This window comes from Coffea arabica, chromosome 4c (genome assembly GCF_036785885.1).
Source record: "Coffea arabica cultivar ET-39 chromosome 4c, Coffea Arabica ET-39 HiFi, whole genome shotgun sequence".
Taxonomy (NCBI): domain Eukaryota; kingdom Viridiplantae; phylum Streptophyta; class Magnoliopsida; order Gentianales; family Rubiaceae; genus Coffea; species Coffea arabica.
In genome coordinates, this window is record NC_092316.1 from 8,538,901 (window position 1) to 8,553,855 (window position 14,955).

Genomic DNA, 14,955 nt, shown 5'->3' on the forward strand with positions numbered 1-14,955 from the left:
CCTTTAAAATAACGCTGTAATGAAACTCTTTCTTTGATGTCTATTATTCTTTCCTTTTCTTTTTCTATTCTTATTCTTTCCTTTTATATTTTGCAAGTACAACTATGAAACTATCAACACTGTCCTAAGCCTTCATCATAACCAAATGTCGAACTAGTCATCTTTTTTGACAAGATAACATTGGATGTGATCTTTTTTTTTTTTTTTGCTATTTTTGTTTTGATAAAAAAATAATAACTCCAATTGCAATAGTTCAAAATCACTATCAAACTATGGTAATTCTACCACTACAAAGATCCATAAACTCTAAAAATTTTATCGTAACACTTTCTTATTGTAGTAGATATCTATATTCTCAATAAAGCAACTTCAAAATGTTTCCTATCTTAGTAATAGGATTAGCATCATAGTTTCTTATCAAATGATATAAGTACGAAAAATTTGACACATGTTCTTTATAATTGTGCAAAATTATTTTACAATTGTTTAGAAAAGAAAATTCAGCTTTTATTATATGAATATCTTTCTCTTTTTATTAAAATTTTAATATATGAATCTATTTTAGGGTATTCATTTAAATTTTTTTGACCAAGTTGAGGAGATTTTGAGGTTCAGTTCTTAAACCTATCAAATCAGGAAAAGTAGGTATAATCTTTGAAACCTTGAAGAAACTCAATGAAAATGTTAGAAAGCTCAAGAGAGGTTTCTTAAATTATCCCTATAATCAAAATTTACACAAAAATTGACAAAAAGTGTGCATATAACTTTTTTGTATTTATTGATGTAAAATATCTATAAATATTATTACTTAAAAAAGTTATCATTACATACTAATAAAGCTTGAATTTGGGCTTCCTGTATTGTCGAACTTACTTGAGTCAAGATCCGCCAGGCTAGTTATGCTGATTAGAGTTCAAGCATTGCATTATGCATTATGCATTATGCAATGTCAATCTTCGAAGAAGAAAAGCGATACTGAAAGTAGGGGTGCAGAGAATTCGAGTAGCTTGAATCGAGCTCGCGAGTAGCTTGGTTAGCTACTCGAATCGAGCTCGAGCAAATTCGAGCTCGAGGCGATTTCGAGCTACTTGCTACAGTAAACGAGTCGAGTTCGAGTAATTAATGGCAAGAAATTTTAACTCGTCGAGTAGCTCGAGCTTGGTGGCCTATTTGTATATTTTATATATCAATTTACTCTTTTAGGTTTGTTAGTTAGAATATTTACGGGCTTAACCAGTTATGTTGTAATAATAATGAAGGGTGAATAAGTAATTTTGGCTCGTAAACTAAAAGCGATGAAATGCATTGCAAACTCTGTCCTTCATTTGCCTTCTTCGTTCCTCTTCAGTCTTCAGAGTTCAGCTTACCTCTCAAATCCCAATCTCAGTCTTTGGCTCATCTTCTCAAATCTCAATTGTCACTCAAAAAAATTGGGGGCTGCTGCTGCTGCAATACTTGTAATGGTTTCTGAGCTCTTGAGTCTTGACTTAGAGGAAGCTCTTGAGTCTTGCGCGCTGCTGGCGCACGCCGTGGAGGAGAGGGCGTCGCGCGTTGGCAGATGACTGCGCGCCGTGCGCAGCTGCTGCTGGACTGCTGCGGCTGAGTTGCTGCTCGATCTGCCTGGAGGTGAACTGGAGCGCAAGGGGCAGGCTGCTCGCAAGGGGGCGACTGCGGTTGAGTCGCGCAGGGGTTGCGTGAGAAGGAGCTGCTGGTGGCGAGGCGCGGCTGGGCAACAGGCGCGATGGGCGGCAGTGTGGCGTGCGGCGATCTGGCGGGGTGCAAAGTGGCGGCGGCGGACAAAGAGAAAAGAAGGAAGAAGAAGGAGAAAAAGAAAGAAAAGGAAGAAGAAAGAAAAGAAAGAAGAAGAAAAAGAGAGAAAGAGGGGAAGTAGGGCTGATGTTGTTGTTGTTGCTGTTGTTGCTTCGATCGGATGCATGTCAAGTTCGAGTACTCGACTCGAGCTCGAGCTCGATATGCATTCAAGCTTGATTGAGTCGAGTACGATCTTACTCGTGCTTGTCTCGAGTCAATCCCGATCTTCATTGCTCGAGCTCGATTCGGCTCGATTTCACCCCTAACTGAAAGAGAGAGAGAGATGTACATGTGCAAAATGATTGTTTTAGTTCTCACAGCAAATGAAATATCAAGTATTTTTAAAGGATTTTCAGATGTTAGTTTTTTTTTAAAAGCATAATTAATTAGGAAAAGATGTTAGTCTTTTGAAAAAAATATAATTAATTAGAAAAAGTGTCAGAATTCAGGGGTGCAATAACTTAGATGTAATTTAAAGAGACGCCTTTTAGAAATATCACTTGTTTTATTAAGAGGCCTACTAGCTGTTTTTGTACAATATGTGATTAAATTTAACTAAATTTGTCAAGAAGGATTTACTTTAATGGTTAAAATGGAAACCCCAAAAATTAGAAATCTTGGATTCGAATATTTGTTTTACATGTCATTGTTTGAGCTCAAGCTTCAAACTCAAGCGGATATTTGACCCAGAAGCTTGCAAGTCTCAGTTCATTTATACCTGTAGCACGGTGATATGCTCGAATTGGTGATTTAACGTGTACCAATTTTTGATGTAGGTAAATTGAAAACTCAATAAAATATAACAACAAAATTAGGATGAATAAAGTTGGTCAACATATACTCCCGCGGTCCATAAAGATTGGCTGACTTTACTTTTGTGTATGTCCCAAATTATACGCTTATTTCCTTTTTTAAAGAATAGTTAATTTGTTATTTTACTAATATACTCATATTTAATGTACATAGTTATTACAAATTTTTTTAATAAACATTAGTTGCCTTCTATATTGTTTGGCAATTTTATTTTTGTTATTTATTTTAGTCAAACATGTAACATTAATTTGATTGACTCTTGTATTGAAAAACTAAAGTACCTTAAGTTCCTAGAATAATATAGTAATATGAACCTGTTACTTTGAATGAATGATCTAATATTAACAAGGGGTATTTGAGGAAAGCATGAACACAAAAATAATTATTGTAACTATGTTAGCTAAATTTTTTAATTTATGTAAAAAAAAGAAATAGGTCTATCTTTACAGGACGGAGACAGTAATTAATGCATATAAAGTAATCCCAACAAACTTTACGAGTTATCTCAAACTCCTATCCTAGGATAGGATGGATGGATGTAGTTGGTGGTTGAATTGATTTATTTTGCTAATGTCTCATTTCCATTTCATCTTCAAGAAGACATCATTAAAAAGAACACGCCACTCTATGTGGCCTGTATAAAGGATCCACAAGACAGAGTTTCAAGTACCCAACACTTGCATTTGCACCCATCAGTCTTGCAACATGTCAAAAGTTCTTCTCCTCTGCTGCATTCTTTCGCTCCTCTTTGTCATGAATCTTGGTACTTTTTCCTTTTCACTCTCTTCTCTCAATCCTTGTTGTTATGAAAAAGAATAATAGACAAATGTACGCTGGATTGGCAGATATGGCCATCTTAATTAGACTTGCTACACATTGCCTCCCTGACAGAGAAAACTAGACCAGTTTTAAGTTACATATATAAAACTGAAATTTTCGCATCGAAAAAACGAAATCAATGCATATGATTAAAAAGAAAAGCAAAGAGGGTTGTTGGATTATGAGTTTTTTGTGAACTTAGAATTTTTCTCACATGTACAGCTGAAGAAGTCCCAAATGCAGGAGGGTTGGAGGATTCCAAAGTTACGGTAAAGCACCTTGGACTCAGATTAAGCGTAGCGCAATGTGTTAGAGATTGCCACGCGAGGTGGCCAAACTCCACAGCGAGATGTCCCATTTTTCATGGCCATATATGCGCCTGCCTATGCTATGTCCCTTGACTCCCTTCTCTCTAATTATTATTGTCAATGATAATTTCCGTAAGCGAGAAGGCCTATATAATATGTATGTGACTTCTCGGTTTTTATACAGAAACTATTACATGCTATGAAAACTTCTATATTCCAACAAACTTTACGAGCAATAATCTATATTCTTCGCTCCAAAAGTCAAAGATTAATCATCCAACTGGACCATCATTAATCCTAAAGGCATGAAGAACAATGACAAATTTTAAAAGTTCTGAGATCTAATGGAAATTTAGTATTAGCTATTCAAAATTTGCTACGTGATCAAAAAGAACGATGGAAACGAGTTTGTTGGACCATTAATTTCCAAATTGCTTGAAATTTTTTAAACCCACATAATTTTAAACACTACAGATGATGATTCAAGGCACAAATAAGTTGAAAGGAAAAGGCAAAGTGGGTGTGAATCTTGGACGTTATATATGAATCTTAGGTACAAGGAAATGTAATCCGGCACTACAAAACCAATTTTGCATCCTGCCAACTAAACAAATAATTAAAATTATAAAAGCGCAAAGTTTAAAACGTGTATATATAGCAACTTTATACAGACCTGATTCTGCTATGAAATTTCTTATAATTGGTGAATGAATTGAATAGTCAACAAAATAAAGACACAGAAATTTAAACAAATTCGAGGTCAAATATATCATGCCTGAAGGTGTGAATAAAAGGCTCATTCTTCTACCCAATATCTACCTTAGTTGGTAGGAATACTAGTACGTGATCATAAAATTCTTCATTCAACTTTTAAACTCATTTTTTAGAAAAGGTTTGGAATCTCCTCTTAAACTAAAAAACAAAGAAAAAAAATGCTTATCGTTTAGATATTGGAGGAAAATTCACCGCATTCATATTTGAATTGTTGAGGCTTAAATTATTGAGTTTTAGTCTTTTCTTTGGGTTTCAAAATTGTTAAGACAATTAATTGTCCTATGGTACAATAATCATGCCGTCCCATCAACAACAATTGCGTACCTCTCAAAAACACGAGAAAACAAATCATGCTTTATCTTTTCCCAAGCCAATCCGTTGTTCGAGGCATTATCGTCTCAAACAACTAATTACTTGATGGATTTCTCTTTACGCCCAAAAAAAAAAAAAAAAAATCAATCAAGAAAAAAGGGCTGAAGTTTTTTATTCACATTCAATTAGGAATCTGTTCACCACATCTCAAGGCTGTCAAGTCCATGAGTTCATATAGGACGTTAGATAATTTGGGTCATTAGTATTTACCTTCTATGGGGAACTATACAGCGTTTGCGGCCTCTCCGACTGCCGGATAGATCAAATTAGCAGCGCACTTTTATCGATTTCATCCCTTATCCGACTTTCTCCTAAGGGCCATATAAATGACAGCAGAAATAGAAAAATAACTAACTAGAATTTGCCAAAGCGAAGCCAAAGTGCTCCAGTATTGCAAGTATATAGTAGTACTAGTACTTTGTGATTTTCATGATTGGTGGTTTTTGTAATTTTGTATGGCCTGACAACTTGACAATTTTTTGCCTTGGCTTATGGATAGTGGAAAGAGCAAATGGAAGAACTATTCAACGATCAAGAAATTAGTGGTTTCTTTATCTTTTGAAAGCATTCCTCCAAAATCTTCAAGAATGGAGGGTGCTACAACCATTTTTTCGTCGAAGAGTAAATCATGGCATTGTGCTGGATCAGCTGAAAAATCCCAGCAAAATCATGCTGAGTACAAAACAAGGTATAAGATTGCCCCTAAAGGTTGTTTTTCAGTGTATATTCAAATGGTATATGTTGGCCCTGCGAAACAAAGATTTGTTATCCACTGTTGAAGATGCTGAATTGGGATATGCATAGAGCAATGAAGGCCCTCTTTTGCTTCCATGTGATATTGATCTTTTTTGACAAGGTTTTGGCTGAGATGGATAGCGGGAAAGAGGCCATGGTTGATGATTCTGATTCATCAGCTGGTGGTGGATTTGCGTATGGCTCCTGCAGTCCTTTTAGTCCGGCACGGGGTCTCCGAAATGGCACCATGTCTAAATGTTATAGTCCATACGAACTTCTCACTCCACCCAGATTGCTGAACATCAATTAGTACTTCTCATTGCCTTTTCTAAGTTATTCTGCCGTGTAGGTGTAGGAATAATGTCTTATTTTAGGCTTTCTCAATAAGTATGGGATGTGACAAAATGAAACATGAAGGGTTGAATGCCGTGAAAATTTATTACTCAAGTGTTGATTAACACCTTATCTGCGTGCATGTGTCCAAACTAGGGCTATTTTGAAGTGTTTTCGAGGAAGATATGTTCTCAGGAAAATAGACATCCAGTATCTCTCTTCTTGTCTGAAATTTTTAACTGGATTATGAATTGAGATAATTGTCAAAAAAGCTTCATTTAGTCATATAAAGTTTGACTAATATCGCCAAATTCATAATCTCACTCAAACTTTTGGGATTTTGGTTTTCACAAAGAAAACCAGAAAAGATTTTTCTCTTTTTAATTAGATACTTTGCTCCTCACTTTGTCATCAGAAGTGCATAATACATGTATAAGTCGACTTAGTGATTCTGCCTTGAATGATTGGAACTCCCAAATAACGCCCAATATTTTATTCATCAAGGGAAATTGAGTGCATCGACTAAACTTTCTGGCAGTGGATCTACTAATATTAGGGTGAGGCATACAACTTAGAATTTTCCAAATTAATTTTCTGGGCTGATGTACCATAGAAAATCTCCATATATGTTTGCCCTTTCCCTGGTTCCCACATCGTTCGTGTTAGGTGTGTGTGAGTGGTACTTAAGGTGCTCAAGTATACTCAGAAGTCAGCAATTACCTTTTGGGTATCCTTGTGGAGTTACCTTAGGTAACCGTTTGTGTATTTTTGACAAAAATGGTAGAAAAAAACCACCAGAGAGGAGAGATGTGAGTGGTACTTAAGGTCCTCAAGGTCCTCAAGTATATATCCTTGTGGAGTTATCGTTTGTGTATTTTTGACAAAAATGGTAGAAAAAAACCACCAGAGAGGAGAGATGTGAGTGGTACTTAAGGTCCTCAAGTATACTCAGAAGTCAGTAATTGCCTTTTGGATATCCTTGTGGAGTTATCTTAGGTAACCGTTTGTGTATTTCTGACAAAAATGGTAGAAAAAAAGAGATACAGTATGTCTCATAATCTTTGTTTACGAGATTGACGGTTCACCAAACAAGATTAAATCACCTTCAAGTAATATTGACTGACTTCCAAGATTACTTGTTGAATAGAGTCCCAAGATTAAGTTGATGATGGATTTTGGAATAAAATAGCCAAATGCCACTCTTTGAAGCCTTCCAAGATAGCTAAATGCCACTAGAAAAACAAGCCGGCTCTTGTACTTCCACGGTTGGAAAAGTTGCAACATCCTTGCATTTCAATTTGATGAGCTATAAAGCCTTTAGATTTAGGTTAATCAAGAATCAAACTAGAAGGCTTATACATGAGAATTAGGTATGTCAATTGATAGGATCTTTTCCAGATGCAACCCAGATCTAATGTACTTGGATAGAGTTTGAATTTAATTTCTTAAATACAGATCCTATCTAAACCCAGACTGTAAAAAAGTTATGGATCTGGGTAAAGTCTGATTTTGTGTGATTCATATCCAAATCCAAATACATACCAGGCCCAATCTAAACCCATGTATATATAATTAAATTATGTATATATATATTAGTAAATTTATAAAATATTCTAATATTTTATGGCCATTGGATCGAATACAATAAGATTTCATGATTATTTTCTTTTTTTCAAACAAATCCTAGTTATCATTGTAATTAGTACAAACTTTTTTATAAAAAGGAGTCAAAGTAAAGGCAAATAAATGAAAGATTGGACTTAGATATAATTGAAATTTAAAAAATAAACCGAAGTAGTTAATAATAATTATTTTTTGAGTACATAATATTGCATCCAACTTCTTGAATATTAATTTTATTATTTAAAAATAAAAATTGGATGGTGTTTATATTTTTTAAAATCTATATATTTTTACTTTAGTATATTTAGGAAAATATAGCGAATACCCATTGGGTATCCAAATCCATAAGAGTCTAGATTTGGACTTATTTTTTCAGACCCATAAGGGTTTGGATCTAGATCTAAGTTTAACTAAATTTAATGGGTCTGAATCTAGATCAAAGGGATGTAATCTGAGCCCTACCCATTGATATACCTAATGAGTTTAATGGACTTATTTTTTCAAACCCATAAGGATCTGGATTTGGATCAAATTTAACTAAATTTAATGGATTTAGATATAGATCAAAGGAATACAATCCAGATTCTACCCATTGACATGACTAATGAGAATAATATATCTTAGTATAAATTTCGTTAGACACGATACAAAACATTACAGATAGTTGAGCAGGCTAATTATACCTCCAGTAAATTTTTTCTATTCCATTTTTTTTTTGGATAATGTTATTTACACCCCATTATGTTATCTGCACTTCCGCTATCCCATTTTCATCTTGACGAGACTATATTACTACTATTTTAATTTCTTTTCCTACCATATCTTGTGTTCACATGTAAGGAAGTTCAGTACAATTGTTGTACGTGTCCAAAAGGTAAAAAAAAAAAAAAATTAACTTTTGCTTCTTTTTTTTCTACATCTACATAACTATTTGTTTAATTTTATTTCATATTTTTATTTTAATTTCAATTTTACAGATTTTTTATGAGCACAATTGAGGTTTCATTGCATCATCTAGTGACTAGATGCTATTATGCTTTTGTTGGAATATACTAGAAATGTTCATTCCTTCTATGGTGGTTATATGAGCTATTCTTAGTAGGTTTTTCGAAGTATTAATATCCTATTTATGAGACATTATAGTTACATTCAAGTTTTGCTCATCTTTGATTAGGGGTGACAATTCTTGACACGACTCGAAAATATGATTCGAACCTAATACTCATCATGAATTCGGGTCAAATTCAAATCAAATCCGAATGACCCGCTAAGTAAATAGGTCCAATTCAGGTCAACTCACTGGTTGACCTATTTGACCTGTTTAATATATAATTTTATAATCTAATTAATAAATTAGAGGCATAAAGTAAATAAAAAAACTAACTAAGGCTATAAATTAGTATTATAAGAATGGAATCATGAATATTATGTGAAAATAAGGTATTTTATTTGTGAAAGTGTCATAATTTTGTTTTTGTTCATATTTTTTTTGTAGAAAAAGAAAAATAAAAAATTACAACGAGATTGGGTTGTAATTTTATATATTCTTATGGAAACTCCATTATAAAAAAAAATCCACCATACTACCAAATTGAGAAGGTTAAAAAAAATATTAAACAAATAGGTTATGCAAGTCAACTTCGGATAACCCACAAACTAACGAGTCATGTGGTCAAAAAAGTTGACCCATTTAAATTTTCGGGTCGGATTTGGGTGGACGTCTTGGTAAGAATACCTCAGTCTCAATCCGACCCGTCAACCCACGATCCGACCCGATTGCCACCCCTATCTTTGATGCTTGAGATTTTATTTATTTATTTATTTATTTATTTTGGGCTTGAAGTTTAGAATCTATTCATATTACATTGTTAGATTGATCTTTGGCATCTTATAATTTCGTGAAATTTTGTAGAAAAATACATAATACATATAAGTGACAATTTTAAATTAGTCATTTTAATGTGTAATGGAATAATTAATTTGTTTTAGAATGTAAGAGAAAATCTAGAAAAGTTAACTCATAGGCAAGAAGATGAAATTAGAGAGGGGGTAATGTGGTCTCGTTAAAATAAAAATGAGATGGTAAGCGTGCAAATAACATTACCCTTTTTAAATTTTTTTTGGCATAGATTAGTACCTATGATTAACAAAATCTTCGTTTCAATCCGGCCCAACTCCTCATGTCTTGTTGGCTCGGTGGATTGGGTCTGACCTAATCAGGAATCTTTCAACTGATGCCAATCCTAATAACTCATAAACTTTGTGATTAAACTCTAATAACTTTCAAGTTTCACATAGCATTAATTGTTTGAGCTCAAGCTTTAAAGTTTAAAATTCAATCATCACCGGGGTCAAGCTGATCTCTAACGAAGAAGCTTGCAAGTTCTCAGTTCATTTACAATTACACCCCTAGTACATTTGGTTGACCCATAATTAATGCATATTGTGAAAAGCCTAACAAACTGTATGAGTTATCCCAAATTTTAACAGAGAACAGATTAATGCAATAAGTGTCCAATTAATGAATTCTAAGAGACGCCTAAAGATCTCATTTCCATTTTTTGTTTTGTGGAAAAGATCATTAAATGAAACACACCACCACTACTTGGCCTGTATAAAGGATATACAAGAACAAGTTTGAGCAGCCAACACTCGTATTTGCACCCATCTTTCCTCCAAAATGTCAAAAATTCTCATCTTCTGTTGCATTCTCTCCCTTCTCTTTGTCATCAATTTGGGTACTTTTTCTTTTCACTCTACCCTCTCAATCCTTGTTATGATAAGAAAAATATGCACCATAGTGAAAAAGAACGAATAGTTGTTATTCTGTGAATTAGCATATATTTAGCCATACTAACCTAAAATCTTTCTCACACTTTTTGCAGCCGAAGTGCCAAATGCAGGAGGTTTTGGGGATTCGAAAACTAGAAGAGTGATTCTGGGAAAGAGATCAAATAAAGTAGTCTGTATTAGAGATTGCAGCAGACTGTATCCAAACTCCACAGCCAATTGTTTCAAGATACGCTTTGGAAAATGCCTCTGCTATTGCTATGTACCGGACAGCCCTTCTTCTCCTCACTAATTTATCCATGTTAATGTGTCTGAATGAGGGCCTATATGTAACATCACAGCTTTAATATATATCAGCAATTCAAGGTTTATTGGATTATATTATTGAAACATTTTTATCAGCAATTCAAGAAAGCTTTATGTGAACAACATAAAACATCTCTTTTCCATTTAATAAATTTTTTGTTTAAAAAAAAAGTAGCAAAGCAGCGAAGATATATAGTACAAATACCAGCAATTTTGAAGAAATCTTGTTTATTATAAGAATAAATGCAAACTAATTATCTCACAAATCGAATGAAGATTGTTACGAACAGAACCAAGAAATTATAGTCTATTGATCAGCTGTAATTATAACGTAAAATAAATAAGTAGCAAAAGACGAATAATATTGTGAATTATTCACCCATAACCTTTGTGAGAAAATCTTACATTTGGAAAAAAAAATTTAACATGCAGTCCAACTAACTATCTAACACAAATTCAATAAAGAAAATGATGTTATAGACAGAACACAAACATTACATCCTAGTGTTAATTAAGCAGACTCATATCACTATTTCTTGTTCACAACTTTTAATGCGTTCCTCTTTTACAACTCTCAGTTAATGCAAGTATTTAGTGCCAGTAACTAACCTGCAGCTGAAAATAAATAACCAGTTAGCATTTTCTTTTTAATGCGTTTCAACTAATTCTCAGAGTTTTGGTGACAATTAATGCTTCCAGCTGCAGGTTTACCCTGTATGATATGCAAGGCAAAAGCCCTTGTCAAAGGTCAAAGGCACCAATGCTGATGATTGAACATCGTGGACATGGGTACCTAAGAGTGCAATAAAACCTGAACCAGGTGCCATAAAATTAGCCTTGTTATCTGAAGGCATTGTATTGCTTCTAATGCACGCATATTTATTGCTTGTATTGACCATTAGTTGATCGGAATTAAGGTCAATCGTCTGGATACAGGAGGACCATTCACCACATTCACGATTCATGTTTTAAACGGTTGACAGCCTTACATGATTTGGCTATATATAACCTTTTTTGGCTTTCAAAATAGACAAAAAGTGCTAAGCTCTTCTTCATTAATTATTCAGGATGATTATCAGTCCCATCAACAACAATGTGTACCTTTTAAAGAGTACAAGAAAAACAAATCACGCAACTTAATTATTTAGACTAATCTTTTCCCAAGTCAATTGGTGGTTCGAGATTATTGTCTCAAACAACTAATTTCTTGATGGATTTCTCTCTTGCACAACAAGAATAATAGAGTCAAGAAAAAGGGCTCAATTTTTTTTATGGACAAATTACACTTTACCCCCTGTTATTTAGTGTTTATTTACATAACCTCCCCATAGTTTCAAAAATTATACATATCTCCCTCATAATTTGGACTAAAATGTCAAAGTAACGGAATTTGCAATCCATAATGGAGTCGACTAAAATGTCAAAAATACCCCTATATAAAGTTAAAAATTATTTATTAACCACATGGGGGTTATATATATATATATATCATTATATTGAAAACCATAAGGGAGTTATATGGTAAAGCACTAAACCATAAGGGGGTTATATAGTAAAATATAAAACCATATGGGTTAGAGTGCCATGCATATTATATTTATATATTTTGGTCACTCCAACCGCATTAATTTTTAAATAAGAGTAATATTGACATTTTCATAGGTTCCATTATGAATAATCATTTCTATCAATTTGACACTTTAATTCAAACCATAAGGGATTATATATAGCTTTTAAAACTATCGGGGGATTATGTTCAAACAGATGGGTAAAGTGTAATTTGCCCCTTTTTTATTCACATTCGATTAGATATCTGCCCGCTACATCAAGGCTGTCCTAGGTCCATGAGTTGGTTGACATTGGACGTTGTATAGTTTGGTTCACTAGTATTTATATTTGGTGCGGAAACCATACCACGTAGTTGCCTATTCTATTTACAAATTGCCCCAGTTAGCAACTTAACAACTGCACCTCATCAATTTCATCCCTTATGACAGTCAAGGTAGAGAAATTATATACAAGAATTTGTTGAAGCAAAGCCAAAGAACTCGAGTATTGTAAGTATGACGATATAATAGTACTAGCATTTTGTTATTTTCGTGATTTGTATCTATTGCTTTTGCCTGTAGCTGTTGGACGGACAAATAATGGACACTGGAAAGAGCAAATGGAAGAACAATTCAATGATCAAGAAATTGGTGGTTTCTTTATCACTTCAAAGCATTCGGGCAATACCTTCAAGAATGGAGGGTGCTACTATCATTTCTTTGTCGAAGAGTAAATCATGGCATTGTACTGGGGCAGCTGAAAAATCTCAACAAAATCATGATGAGTACAGAACAAGGTATAAAGTTGCTCCTAAAGGTTGTTTTTCAGTGTATGTTGGTCCTGAGAAACAAAGGTTTGTGATCAAGGCAGAATGTGCTAATCATCCATTGTTCAAGATGCTGCTTGAAGATGCTGAATTGGAGTATGGGTATAGCAATGAAGGCCCTCTTTTGCTTCCATGTGATGTTGATCTTTTTTACAAAGTCTTAGCTGAGATGGATTGTGGCAAGGAGGCCATGGTTGATGATTCTGATTCATCAGCTGGTGGTGGATTTCCATGTGGCTCCTGCAGTCCTTTCGCTCCGGCACGGCGTCTTCCAGACGGCACCATCTCTAGAGTTTATAGTCCATATGGACTTCTCAGTTCTCACTCCACCCCGATTGCTGAAGATGAATCACTTCTGAATCGAACAAATGTATAGATTCTAATTATTGCTTTGTCTAAGAGTTTTTTGACCAGTTAGAAAAGCAGATTTGATTAAATATGGTATCAAGAATTATCATAGACCTCATGTATTCTTTGAATACCAGATGATATAATTTTGCTAAATCATGTCATGAACAGCCCTATAATCTACCTTGACCGATTGTATCCAGTTACTAACCTTTGATATAGTAGCCCAGCATTACTTAATTCCTAGTACGGAATAAAAATACTTAGTTTCAACTCAAGTTTTTTTTAAAACATTTTGACCAATCCTTCAAAAAAAAAAAAAACATTTTGACCAATCGGCCGTTGATAAATGTTTTCAGGTGACTTAAATGGATATGATCTCTCATGCTAGGAATCACTTTCATATCAGTTAATGTAAGAGGAAGGAAATTCGTGCTGCTTTTGCCAAAAGCATCCTGTCTAGCCATTATATAACATGGCCTTTTAAGTGCTGTAAGTATGGACGAAAGGGAAACATAGCAAGTCCAGCGAGATCTGAGAAGTGAGGAAATATAAGTAGCCTATATATTGTCTCGCAAATGACTAAAGGATTCCATACCTGACAAAATTACTAATAGCTAGTTTGGGAGGAAGGAAATGGATAGAAAAGAAAGGGTTTGAAAGGATAATAAATTCTTTCCATCGTTTGAGAGCCAAAAAGAGAAGGAAAAGAAAGGATTTGGACTTCCTTCACTTCTCTCTGTGTATTGGAAAACTTTCCGCCCAAAGTTGGGCGGAAAAGGAAGGAAGGGACTGTGCTTTAAATGAAATTTTCAATATGACAATATTACCCTCAAAATCATGATACAAAAATTTTTAATTCCGGATGAGTCTCTCAGCTTACTTGATTCACATTTATTTTCAAAAAGGGCAATTTTGTAAAATAACCTATTTGAGCATCTTTTCTTTTCATCTGTTTTCAACTCCCAAACAAAAGAAAACCACTTACCTTCTTTTCTTTTTTAAAACTCCCAAACAACTTAGATAGAAACTTAAATCCTTTCCCACCCTTTCTTTTCTTTTCTAACTAACCCTTTCTCTTCTTTTCTTTTCTATTCTAAACTCCCAAACTAGCTATAAGCCATTTCACTCCTGTGTAAAATGGCAAGGACTTGTCTCAAAACCCAATTTAGCTAGTAGATCATGATGTCTGTGGTTCGATTGTCCGGGCTTCCTTTCTCACTTCGCTTTTGTAAAGTTTGGAGTCTCTTGCTGATTAAAAAAAAAAAAAAAAAAGGAAAGAAAAATGACAAGAACTTCCCATGCAATCTATTATTGGGGGTAACTTCGCTTTGCTAACTCACATACATGTTCTACACGTCTCAAAAATGGGATAATTTAGCAATTGCATATGAAACAAATTAGTCTAAATTTCGATAGGATGTTCCAATTATTACAGACATAGAACAGAAAAAGGGTAATTTGTAGTCAAAGATTGCACATTACAAGCTCAAGCCGCAGCAGCAATGTAATGGGGACTTTTTAAGAAATCGGAATTAAGGATGCAAA

General features: G+C 34.1%; 2 long non-coding RNA genes across 2 annotated transcripts; both read left to right on the forward strand.

The window, feature by feature from the left end:
• Positions 1-3,293: 3,293 nt before the first annotated feature.
• Positions 3,294-3,976, forward strand: LOC113739804 (uncharacterized). Its single transcript, XR_003460316.2, has 2 exons — positions 3,294-3,388; positions 3,667-3,976. It is a non-coding gene; the product is annotated as an uncharacterized lncRNA (long non-coding RNA).
• A 6,245-nt stretch (positions 3,977-10,221) lies between these two features.
• On the forward strand, positions 10,222-10,771 carry LOC113739377 (uncharacterized). The gene is made up of 2 exons (XR_003460230.1): positions 10,222-10,327; positions 10,475-10,771. It is a non-coding gene; the product is annotated as an uncharacterized lncRNA (long non-coding RNA).
• Positions 10,772-14,955: the final 4,184 nt, after the last annotated feature.